This window comes from Tamandua tetradactyla, chromosome X (assembly GCF_023851605.1).
Source record: "Tamandua tetradactyla isolate mTamTet1 chromosome X, mTamTet1.pri, whole genome shotgun sequence".
Lineage (NCBI taxonomy): Eukaryota > Metazoa > Chordata > Mammalia > Pilosa > Myrmecophagidae > Tamandua > Tamandua tetradactyla.
In genome coordinates, this window is record NC_135353.1 from 44827805 (window position 1) to 44839239 (window position 11435).

General features: G+C 36.7%; 1 non-coding gene and 1 pseudogene across 1 annotated transcript; both read left to right on the forward strand.

Annotated features, from left to right (window-relative positions):
- Positions 1 to 250: 250 nt before the first annotated feature.
- Positions 251 to 800, forward strand: LOC143671798 (lysM and putative peptidoglycan-binding domain-containing protein 2 pseudogene; annotated as a pseudogene).
- A 2033-nt stretch (positions 801 to 2833) lies between these two features.
- LOC143672358 (small nucleolar RNA SNORA31) lies at positions 2834 to 2965 on the forward strand. Its single transcript, XR_013169812.1, has one exon. It is a non-coding gene; the product is annotated as a small nucleolar RNA SNORA31 (small nucleolar RNA).
- The last annotated feature ends 8470 nt before the right edge of the window (positions 2966 to 11435 follow it).

Here is an 11435-nt window from a genome sequence, read left to right on the forward strand (position 1 = left end):
GATGATCATGATGTTGTCTGTGATGAAGGCTTTGATGTCATCAGGGTGCTCGTCTGCAGCCGGCGCCGGGGAAGGCGGGACCCAGAGAACTGAGGTGCGTTCCATGCCAGGCCCCCAGCTCTCCGCCCGGGCCCCCTGCCCCGGTGGTACCGCGGTCCGCAGCCCCAGTGAAGAGGAAGAGGCGGCGGCAGCGGCGAAGGCACCGCCCCCTTGGCAAGCTTTCGGATCACCGGCAGCCTCCGCAGGACCTATGGCGGATTCTTCGCCCGCGCTTCCCCGCGGGAAGGCGGCCCCCGCGCGTCCCAGCCCTCCGCCCCGTCACCACCCACGCGCTCGCGCTCAGGTTCGGAGTCCGAGGAAGCTGAGCTGTCTCTGAGCCTGACTCGCATCAAGACCCGCTCCTACGGCAGCACCGCCAGCGTGCGGGCGACACTGAGCGCCGGAGTCATCGAGCACCATGGCGACATGCTGCAGGGCATCGCGCTCAAGTACGGAGTCACGATGGAACAAATAAAAAGGGCAAATAAACTGTTTACCAATGAGTGTTTATTTCTGAAGAAAACTTTGAAATCCCGGTCATATCAGAGAAGCCTTTGTTGTTCAATGGGCTTAACTCAATTGATTCTCCAGAAAAGGAAACTGTTGATAGCGGTCTTTCTCTCAAGAAACAGCCAGTGGTGACTCAGGAATCCTATGTTCACTCTATGCAGCCTGAAGAGGTGTCAGCCAGAGATTTTCTACAGAGACTAGACATGCAGATAAAATTATCAGCACAGGCAGCCAAGAAACTAAATACTTAATACTGCAAAAATGATATTGTTTCATCAATTATAACACAGGTACCATACTAATGCAAAGTGTTTATAATAGGGAGAACTGTGTGAAGGCAATAGGGGTATATGGGATCTCTATTTTCTGAACGATTTTTCTGTAAACTTACAACTTCTCTAATTAAATATGTATGTATGTATATATATATATATATATATATATATATATATATATGCCTATGCATATACACACACATATGTATATATTCATTGAAGCACTCTTTCATTGAGCTGCTTCACAATAAATCCCTTCTCTCAGAGATTCACAATACATATTAGTGTGTTAAACATCTGAAAAGTCTTATGGTAAGAAAAGTTCTATAATAAGAAGAAAATTTATAATAATAATCCCAACATTTTCCAAATATATTTAACCACATGAACATTAAAAATCTTTCTTTCTCTGTACATTCATTAACATTTGGTAGAACTATTGTCTCACCATAGTGGTCTAGAGCTTAGATCTTTCAAAATGAGCATAAAATAGACCTAATTTCCAATAAAAATATCATTAGAGTCATAATAATGTGCTGAACCTTCTTTCTTCTCTGCTATATTTGGCAAAACTGTTCTTAAATAATTTGCTACATGTGGTTACTATATTTATGTATTTTGGGGGCATGATTGAAGCAAAGACAGTACCAAACTGAGCAAGAAACCCGTCAGACAATTTAAAAACACAGCAACACATCACCAGCTCAGTTATCCATTAAAAAGGATGGTTCTGGGAGGGTTTGTCCAACTTCCTTGTGGGGGTCAACTCCAAAGATTAGGAGCAGTTCAAACACCCTTTTTGCATCTGTCAGAAAGGTCCAAATTAGAAACTTTAGAATACTGAGAAAACTGACCCTTCTCTTCCCCAACAAGAGTGTGTAATTTCAAAAATAAAACATTAAAATTAAGTGTAAATAAATTCAACAAATGTTCTGATTTTAAGTGACGCCCTCAGTCATAAATTTACCAAAACAATTTTAATCACTTCTAGTTTCAGATTGTACCTCATTGAATAATGAGCTCCTATTCTAAGGACTCTGTTATAATAGTTTCTATGTGTACTAAATATTTCTTCTCCTAAAGTTAAGTAGAGCTCCTAGGTACAAATATCCTTGATTTGGTGAACAAGTCCTTGCTTTTTTGTAATGAAATCAATGTAAATGCTTAAAGAGCTTGATAATTTTTGCCCCAAATATTCTTTTCTGTTGTAAGTAATAAAGTCTCTTTAATCGTGGGAACTTTCAAGTAGGGAAAGTAATTTAAGCAATTTCTAGTGAGTTGGTAAAAGGGATTAAGTGCTTGAGTCAGTGAATAACTTGACAATTTTACATATGAATAAGATGTCAACTTGCCCCAGAAAGGGAGAAACTGAAATGGAATAAAGTGAGTCACTCTGGTTAAAGAAGCAGACATGAAGACCTTTATGACTTTCTTCTTTTACATTTTCCATTACATACTTCTCCTTCAAAACACTTTCTCTATTCCTCACTCTACTCCTGTTTGTAAGTAAAGCAAATAGGAGTTTCACTTCTTTAAAGGTGATTAAAACAAAGTTTAACGAGCTCAAACTGGGAGAAGATAAAGAGCCTTTGAAAGATCAGCACTCTGGTGCAATCATCAAGGAGGACTTTTGGGCTGGAAACTGAAATTATTTCAGGGTAAATTGATAAAAGAAAAGGAAAGACTATTTTTTAAACTTACTGATTCATACCATAGGCATCTAGTTTTTTAAAAATCCAACCTTAAATACCTTTAATACAATGGTTTGCCTTATTTAAAATAACTCTCTGAATAGACTATATTTTCAACAAATAATAGGAGTACATTTTATAAATATCTTCCGTATCAGGCCTGAGGATTCACTCTGTCAAATCCCTGGCAAAACAAATGCAGTGTAGTTCTAACCACTTGGTAGCAGCTTACACACAAATATCAAATCTTTCATTTAGGAATAAATTATTCAATTGTCATTAAAAGACTATTGTAAAAAAAAAAAAAAAGACTATAGTATGCATCTCTGACAGACCTGGAATGGTTAATGTCTGTTGCTAAGGTTTCCACTACAGATCCAAGAAAAAATGGTCCTTAATGCTTTCTATTTGTCTGTTGTGGCAACCAAGATTGAATGGGTGAATACAGGAGATCCTAAAATATGGGGAAGGGGAAATAACCTTTGCAATTCAGAATTAAAATTTAAACAGGAATTAAAAGAGACTATTGTGATCAAGTCAATATATTAAGGACTATTTAGAAGCAAAGATACAAAAATATGGCTTTAGCCATAACAAACTATTTTCCATTACCCACACTCACAAGGCTGTTCCATGCCTCCTTGCTTTCTTGCTTTTACTCTCGTTACTCTTCTGCCTAGAATGCCCTCTCTCCCCAAACTTATGAGACAACCAAGCAAACATTCTTTTATAAAAATAAAATGTTATCGATGCAGCTAAAGCATAGCCCAAGAATATTCCTTCCACCTCTCTCCCTCCCAGAAGTAAACATGTATTTAATTTATATCATACCCATTTCTGATAAGCAGTCTCTAAAATGGCCCTCAAAGATTCCTGGCTTCTTGTATTCATATTTCCCTTTGAGAGTGGACAGAACATAGTGATTTGCTTTCAACACACAGAATATGACAAAAGTGATGGGAAGTCATGTTCAAGATCAGATTATAAAAAGACTATGGCTTCTATCTCGAGCATTCTTTCTCAATCACTGTTGGATCTTTGCCCCGGAGTAGCCAGTTGTCATGATGTGACCAACTCTATGCCAAGGCCCAAGGAGCATGGCAAGGAACTGAGGCTCTTAGCCTAAAAGCCTGTGAGGAACTGAAAGTTGCCGACAACTACACAACTAAACTTGAAAGTGGATTCTTCAACCTCAGTTGAGTCTTGAGATTAGTGCAACCCCTGCTGACATCTTGAGGTGTCAACCTCAGGGGACACCTTAAGTGAGTCACCCAGCTGAGCTGCCCCTGAATTTCTATTCCACAAAAACTGTGAGATTGTTAAATGTTTGTTGTTTTATGCAGCTAAATTTTGAGGTAATTTGCTACACAGCAGTAGATAACTAATATACTATGCATGTTTGAAAGGGTGCAGGTACCCTAGAAAAGCCATGTTTTAATCCTAATTCCATTTTGTAAAAGCAACTGTTTATTCTAATCCCTATTCATTACTATAGATTTGAAACTTCAATTAGATTATCTCCCTGCAGATGTGACTCAGTTAAGAGTGGTTGTTAAACTAGATTAGGTGGAGACGTGTCTCCAGCCATTCCAGGTGGGTCTGGATTAGTTTACTGGAATCCTATAAAAGAGGAAACAGTTTAGAGAAAGTGGGAGATTCAGTGAGAGCAGAGAACAGAGCCATGAGAAAGCCACAACAGAGAATGCCACAGAACCACGAGGCAGAGAGTCTACTAGCCAGCGACTTCTGGAGATGAAGAGGGAAAATGCCTCGCAGGAAGCTGGAGAGGGAGCTAGCAGATGACCCCGTGTTCACCATGTGCCCCTCCAGCTGAGAGAGAAACCCTGACTGTGTTTACCATGTGCCTTTCCAGATGAGATAGAAACCCTGACCATGTTGCTCATGTGCCTTACCAGATGAGAGAGAAACCCTGAACTTCATCAGCCTTCTTGAATCAAGGTATCTTTCCTTGGATACCTTAGATTGGACATTTCTATAGACTTGCTTTAATTGAGACATTCCCATGGCCTAAAATCTGTTAATTGCAACTTATTAAATTCCCTCTTTTAAAAAGCCATTCAGTTTCTGGTATGTTGCATTCCAGCAGCTGGCAAACTAGAACATACACCACCTGTGTTTTCATATTTTTACTATATTTCCATGTACACATTAACAATGTGTAGCACTGTGTTGTGAGTTTTAAAGAATGTCGTACATAAATTCTTTCAGCCTTTTATATTGATTCTTTTTGGCTTTATCCATTTGGGTACATGTGTAGACCTACTTTATTCCTTTTAACTGCTACATAGTACTCTGTATTATAATGAAATCAGTTATTTTCATTGTCTCATAGAAGAAAAGATGAATTTTAAAAATACTTTATCACCATCCTTGTACATGAATCCTTCTGCACATGCCTAAAATTTCTTCTAGGTAGGAACTTTGAAGTGTTATTCCATTCCATAGGTATTGACAAAATGCTCTCAAATGTGATTTGTTCAGTGTTACTTTTACCAGTCATATATACGAGTTCCCATTTCCCTGCATCCATAAAAATATTGTTATTATCAGAAATAATAGTCAGGGTCCAAGAAAGAGATGGGCTTTTTCAAATTAGGATAATTCAAAGAACAATTAATGAGAGAATGTTTTTTCATGCTGTGGAGAGTATGTGGGGAAACTAAATGCTAATAGTTTAGTATTCTGGAACTTTGATCATTACCAAACAATGAGAAGAGAGAGAGAAGTTGCTAGAAAAAGGAAAGGAGAAAGTCTTATATAAGAACCGTCTAGACAGTAACTGTAAATTTTGATTAATCTACTCCCAGAGCTCCTTATTGGCACAACCAATTAGATATGGAGGGCCAAGGGGACCTCATTGATGTCCCTACAGATCAACCTTCTGAAAAAAAGTAGAATGTGTACCGAGAAAGCAAACAGAAGATATCCAGCAAATCCACTGCTCTTGTCCCTCAGCATCACCTGCTACTCCCCTTCATCCAGGTGAAAAATTTGTGGTCCTAACACTGGGAACACACAAAAATAACATCAGCTATTTTAACAGCATGGTTTAGTATCTGCAGTTATACTCACAGCTGAAATTGAAAATTTTAACTGCCATTTATTTTTCATATAATGTAATATGAATGATTTGAGTAATTATGATGTCAATAATTGCAAAGGATTACCTGGCCATTTCTCTTCAGCCAGGAAAATTTTCCTGAGTTCCTCAAATATATGAAACATTAAATTACAGAATTCTATTTTGAGAGTGTTGCTTGGATTCACTTCTTATATCAATCATGCTCTCCATTAAGGATATAGCAAAAAACAAATGACATTAAAATTAGAATAATACAGGGGATTCTTTATAAAGACAGAATATGGTATAGTATAAATAAAAGGGATAGTACAGTATTCCAGGATTGTTTTTATTCCTAGGGATTAATGTGATAAAGGAAGATAGTAGCAACAGGAACTCAGAAAGATAAAATAGAGGGGTGTCTTGAGAGGAAGTTTTAGTTTTTTTCTTTCAGGAAATGAGAATATCCAGAGGCAACTTCACAGAGAGCAAACTAGAAGAATAAATACCCTGAACTGATTATTCTCCCAGTCTCTGGTCTTCTGCTGAATCCAACCAGAAGCTTGACGTTAAGAGGACCCATTGATGTAGTCCACACCTGTCAGTCTCCTGAAGCAGGAAGGAGAGTGGATCAAGATGGGACAAACTGAAGATATCTCATTCATCAGACTTTTAAATATTTGCCAATTATATGGTTTTGACATATCACTTTGTTGCCTTAATTAACATTTCTCTTATTGTTTAGTAATTCATACCAAATTGTTCTACATGTTTTCTTGTCCCTCAGGTTTGCTCATCTCTGAATTTCCTGTTCATTTTCTTCATTCATTTTTCTATTATTTTTTTCTCTTATGAACAATCAATGTGCAAGATGCAGCTCATCTATAATTTTATAATTTTTTTCCTGACATCACAAACCAAAAGGAACTAATTCCCTTCACCGTGGTTCATTGTAATAACAATAGTTTAACACCAATAGTATTTGATTGAACTCATGGGATTAGATCTTTGAGTCTGTGAATACTGCCTTATACTGTACCTAGATATAAAAGATGTTAAATACATAGTTGAATGATCTACAAATATTCTCAGGATTTGTACTCTCCTGATTGGAGCTAGATGTGAAAGATTCTGGAGTCCTGTTGTTTTTAGATCTTAAATGAAATTATAAGGATTGAACCAAGAAAAAGAAATTCAACTTCAAAAATGGAAAATAATCATACTCCAGTGGCAATAAGAGGAGGAATCAATGAATGTGAAGAAAAAATGCAAATAGAAGTGAAAAGAAGAGGAAAGTGAACCATCATGGAAGATAGATGGAAAGGGACTTCCAAGAAGGGTGCCAATGTCAAATAATGCACATACTACCCATTTATAAAGATCCTGCGGTCATCTCTCCCATAAAAAAAACACGTTTTTAGGAAAAAATATACAAATGCAGAGGAAACTCATGGCAACTATCTAAATTGCTGACTCTAGACACTCACGTATAAATATGAAAAACAGCCACATTCAATAGACTGTGATGAAAACCAACAGCTTCTATAGAAAGGACAAAATAAAACACAAGACATGAATGACTCCAGAGGAAATAGAGAATTCAACAATAGAATAGCTATTTTTTCATTTTTTAATTGAAAGAGACAATATAGTCCAATCGAAGAGCAAATAAAACATAAGTGCAGTTTAAAAGTAATTATTAAGCAAAAGCCATTGTTACCACCACCCAGGTGAAGAAACAACTCTGCTAGCAAACTAGAAGCCCCTCTCCCCACCTGCCTTCATCTTTCCCTCTGGGAAAACGTGTCCTTAGTTTTAATCCATTCCTATGTGTGTGAAACAGTTGCAAATAAAATATTTTGATGAAGTTATATCAGTTAAGGTGGAATTCTAAAGGTTCGGAAGTGTATCATGTGGTTGGTAGCACATTATTGTGGGTACAAGTAACAGAATTATACTTTAACAGTATAGTTGAATGCAATTAAAAGGGGAAAACTGAAGTCATATATATTACTTGAATATAGACCATCACATCTATGGCCAATTGATTATTTATTTATTTATTTATTTATTTAAAGGTTTCTATTGACAAATTTTCACACACATACAGTCCATACATGGTGTGCGAACAATGGCTCGCAATATCATCACGTAGTTGTATATTCATCACCATAATCATTTTTGAGAACGTTTGCATCACTCCAGAAAAAGAAATAAAAAAGAAGAAAGTCAAAACTTATACATCTCATACCCCTTACACCTCCCTCTCATTAACCACTAGTATTTCAATCTACCAAATTTATTTAACCCCTTATTCCCCCTATTATTTATTTATTTATTATCCATTGCTTTACTCATCTTTCCATGCCCTGAATATAAGGAGCATCAGACACAAGGTTTTCACAATGACACAGTCATATTGTAAAAGCTATATTCTTATGCAATCATCTTCAAGAATCAAGATTACTGGAACACATCTCAAGAGTTTCAGATTCGTCTCTCCAGCCACTCCAATACACCATAAACTAAAAAGGGGTATGTATATAATGCATAAGAATAACCTCCAGGATAACCCCTCAACTCTGTTTGAAATCTCTCAGCCACTGGAAGTTTATTTTGTCTCATTCTTTGTTCTTCCTTTTGGTCAAGAAGGTTTTCTCAATCCCATGGTGCCAGGTCCTGGCTCACCCTGGGAGTTCTGTCCCAGATTGCCAGGGAGATTTATTCCCTTGGAAGTCATGACCCATACGGGAGGGAGGGCAGTGAATTCACCAGCCACGCTGGCTTAGAGAGAGGCATGGTCAATTGTATTTTGAGAAGGATGTCAAGTCAACTCAATTGGGAAAAAAAAACAGTCTTTTCAAAAAATGATGCTAGGAGAATTGGATATCCATATATAAAAGAATTTAAAATGGCCCCAATCTCATACCATATACAAAAAGTAACTCAAAATGGATAAAAATCATGGGAGTTCATAACGCAGTGAACCATACTATAGACAATAGACTATATTTAATAATACAAGTTATAATTTATAACAAATGTTTGACAGTAATACATGGTGTTAAGAAAAGGCTGGTACATTGGAAAATATACACAATGTGAACTATAGATGATACTTAATAGTACTATTTTAATAACCTGTCCTCAATTGTTACAAACGTAGCTACTCTTAAAAAAAAATGTAGTGCAGGGCAGTGCAATGGTGGCTCATTGGCAAAATTCTCACCTGCCATGCCAGTGACCTGGGTTCCATTCCTGGAGCCTGCCCATGCCCCTCCCTCCAAAACATGTAGTGCAATTACAAAAATGCACTACTGTCAATTGTAACAAATGTTTCACACCAATGCAAGGTATTGGTGGAGATTTTTTCATATATGTCATATATCATGTTGAGGAAGTTTCCTTCTATTACTGTTCTAAATGCAGAAAAAGGATGATGGATTTTGTAAAATGTTTTTTCTATGTTGATTGAGTTGGCCCTGAGATTTTTTCTGTTTGGTTTCTTTTTTTTTTTTTCGGCCTACATGGTCCAGTAATCAAACATGGGTCTCACACATCATGGAAGGCCAGCTTTTTACCACTGAACCACCCACACGCCCCTATGTTTGGTTTCTTAATGTGGTGTATCACATTAATTGATTTTCTTGTGTTGAACCAACCACACATACCTGGGATAAATCCAGCTTGATTGTGGCATATAATTATTTTAATGTGCTGTTGGGTTTTATTTGCTAGCATTTTGTTGAATAGTTTTGCATCTATATTTATAAGAGAAATTGGTCTGTAATTTTGTTTCCTTGTAGTTTCTTTATCTGGCTCTGGTCTTAGGCTGATGTTGGCTTCCTAGAATAAGTTAGGTAGTGGTTTCTCTTCTTCAATTCTTTTGGATGAGCTTGAACAGGATCGGTATTCATTCCTCTTGGAATGATTGGGAAAATTCACTTGTTAAGCCAGCTGGTCCTGAGTCTTTCTTTCTTTGGAGGTTTTTGATGACTAATTCAATCTCTTTACATGTATTTATCTGTTGAGGTCTTATATTTCTTCTAGAGTCAGTGTACTGTTTTCCATGTGCTTCTAGGAGTTTGTTCATTTCATCTAGTTTGCCTAATTTGTTGGAATACTGTTGTTCATATTAATCTCTCATGATCATTTCTATTTCTATGGGGTCAGTAATAATGTCCCTCCACTCATTTCTGATTTTATTGCATCATCTTTTTTTTTGTAAGTCTAGCTAAATATTTGTCAATTTTATTGATCTTTTCAAAGAAACAGCTTTTGGTTTGATAAAATTTATTATTTTTTATTCTCAATTTAATGTATTTCTGCTCTAATATTATTATGTTCCTTCTGCTTTCTTTTAAATTAGTTTGCTATTCTTTTTCTAGTTCCTCCAGTTGTGCAATAAGGTTTATGATTTAGGTCTTTTTTTTCATAATTTAATCACACCTAGACCAGTAAATTTCCCTCTCAGCACTGCCTTCGTTTCTCCCAAAAGTTTTGATATGTTGTATTCTCATTTTTCATTGACCTCATCATATTTATTGATTTCCCTTGCAATTTATCCTTTTACCTAGTGATTATTTAAGAATGTATTATTTATTTTCCATAAATTTTTTTCCAGTTCTCCAACTGTTATTGATTTCCAGCTTCATTCCATTATGGTCAGAGAATATGCTTGCTATAATTTCAATCTTTTAAAATTTACTGAGACATGTTTAATGACCTAAAACATGGTCTATCATGGAAAATTTTCCATGTGCACTTAGAAAATTGTATCTCCTGCTATTTTGGGTTGCAGTGCTATGTATATATCTGTTAAGTCTAGTTCATTTGTCATGCCAGGTCTAGTTCATTTATCGTATTATTCAAGTTCTCTGTCTCAGTATTAATCTTCTGTTTAGAAGTTCTGTAGATGACAATGATGTATTGAAGTCTCCAGCTAGTATTGTAGAAGTGTCTATTTCTCCCTTCACTTTTGCCAGTGTTTGTCTCATGTATCTTGTGACAGCACGGTTAGGTGCATGGATATTTATGGTTGTTATTTTTTTCTTCATGAATTTCTCCCTTTTAATAATATATAGTGCCCTTCCTTGTCCCTTGTAACAGCTGTTGAACTGATATCTATTTTGTCTGACATTAGTATAGCTACATCAGCACTTTCCTGGTTACTATTTGTATGGAATATCCTTTAAAATCCCTTCATTTTCAACCTATTTGTGTCTTTGGACCTAAGGTGAGTCTTTGTAAACAACATAATATAGTTAGGTCATGCTTTTTTTTTACCCATTCTGCAATTCTGTGTTTTTTGATTGGGGAGTTTAATCCATTAATATTCAGTGTTATTAACGAAAAGCCTGTACTTATTTTAGCCATATTTTTCCTTTGTTTTTATATGTCATGTCTTTCTTGCTAAAAGGTTTAGGAAGCGAAAGGGTGAGAAAGAAAAAAGGTAGACAGGGAAATTTAAAGTGGGGGAGGGTTATTTCTGCGCTCCCGGGCAGAGCTCACCAAACCCAGGATGGAGGGAGGTGAGTGTGCGCGCGGGCTTCGGAGCTGGCAGCTTTTAAGGATGGAGGTCAGTGACGTCCGGAAGGGGCAGTTCATTAGTTCTGGAAGTCATGTTGGGAGGGGTGACACAGTCTCCACAGCTCCAGTTGCAGTGCCCCTCCCCGTTCCCTCGACCTAACACTTGCCTCTCTCTTATTTTATTGCAACTTCCTATACTGTATAGTTGATCTTTGTGATGTATCTGATTGACCCCTTTCTCGTTTATGTTTCTATATATTTTTAAATACTTTGTTTGTGCTTACCCCAGAGTTTATATTACACAGTTTA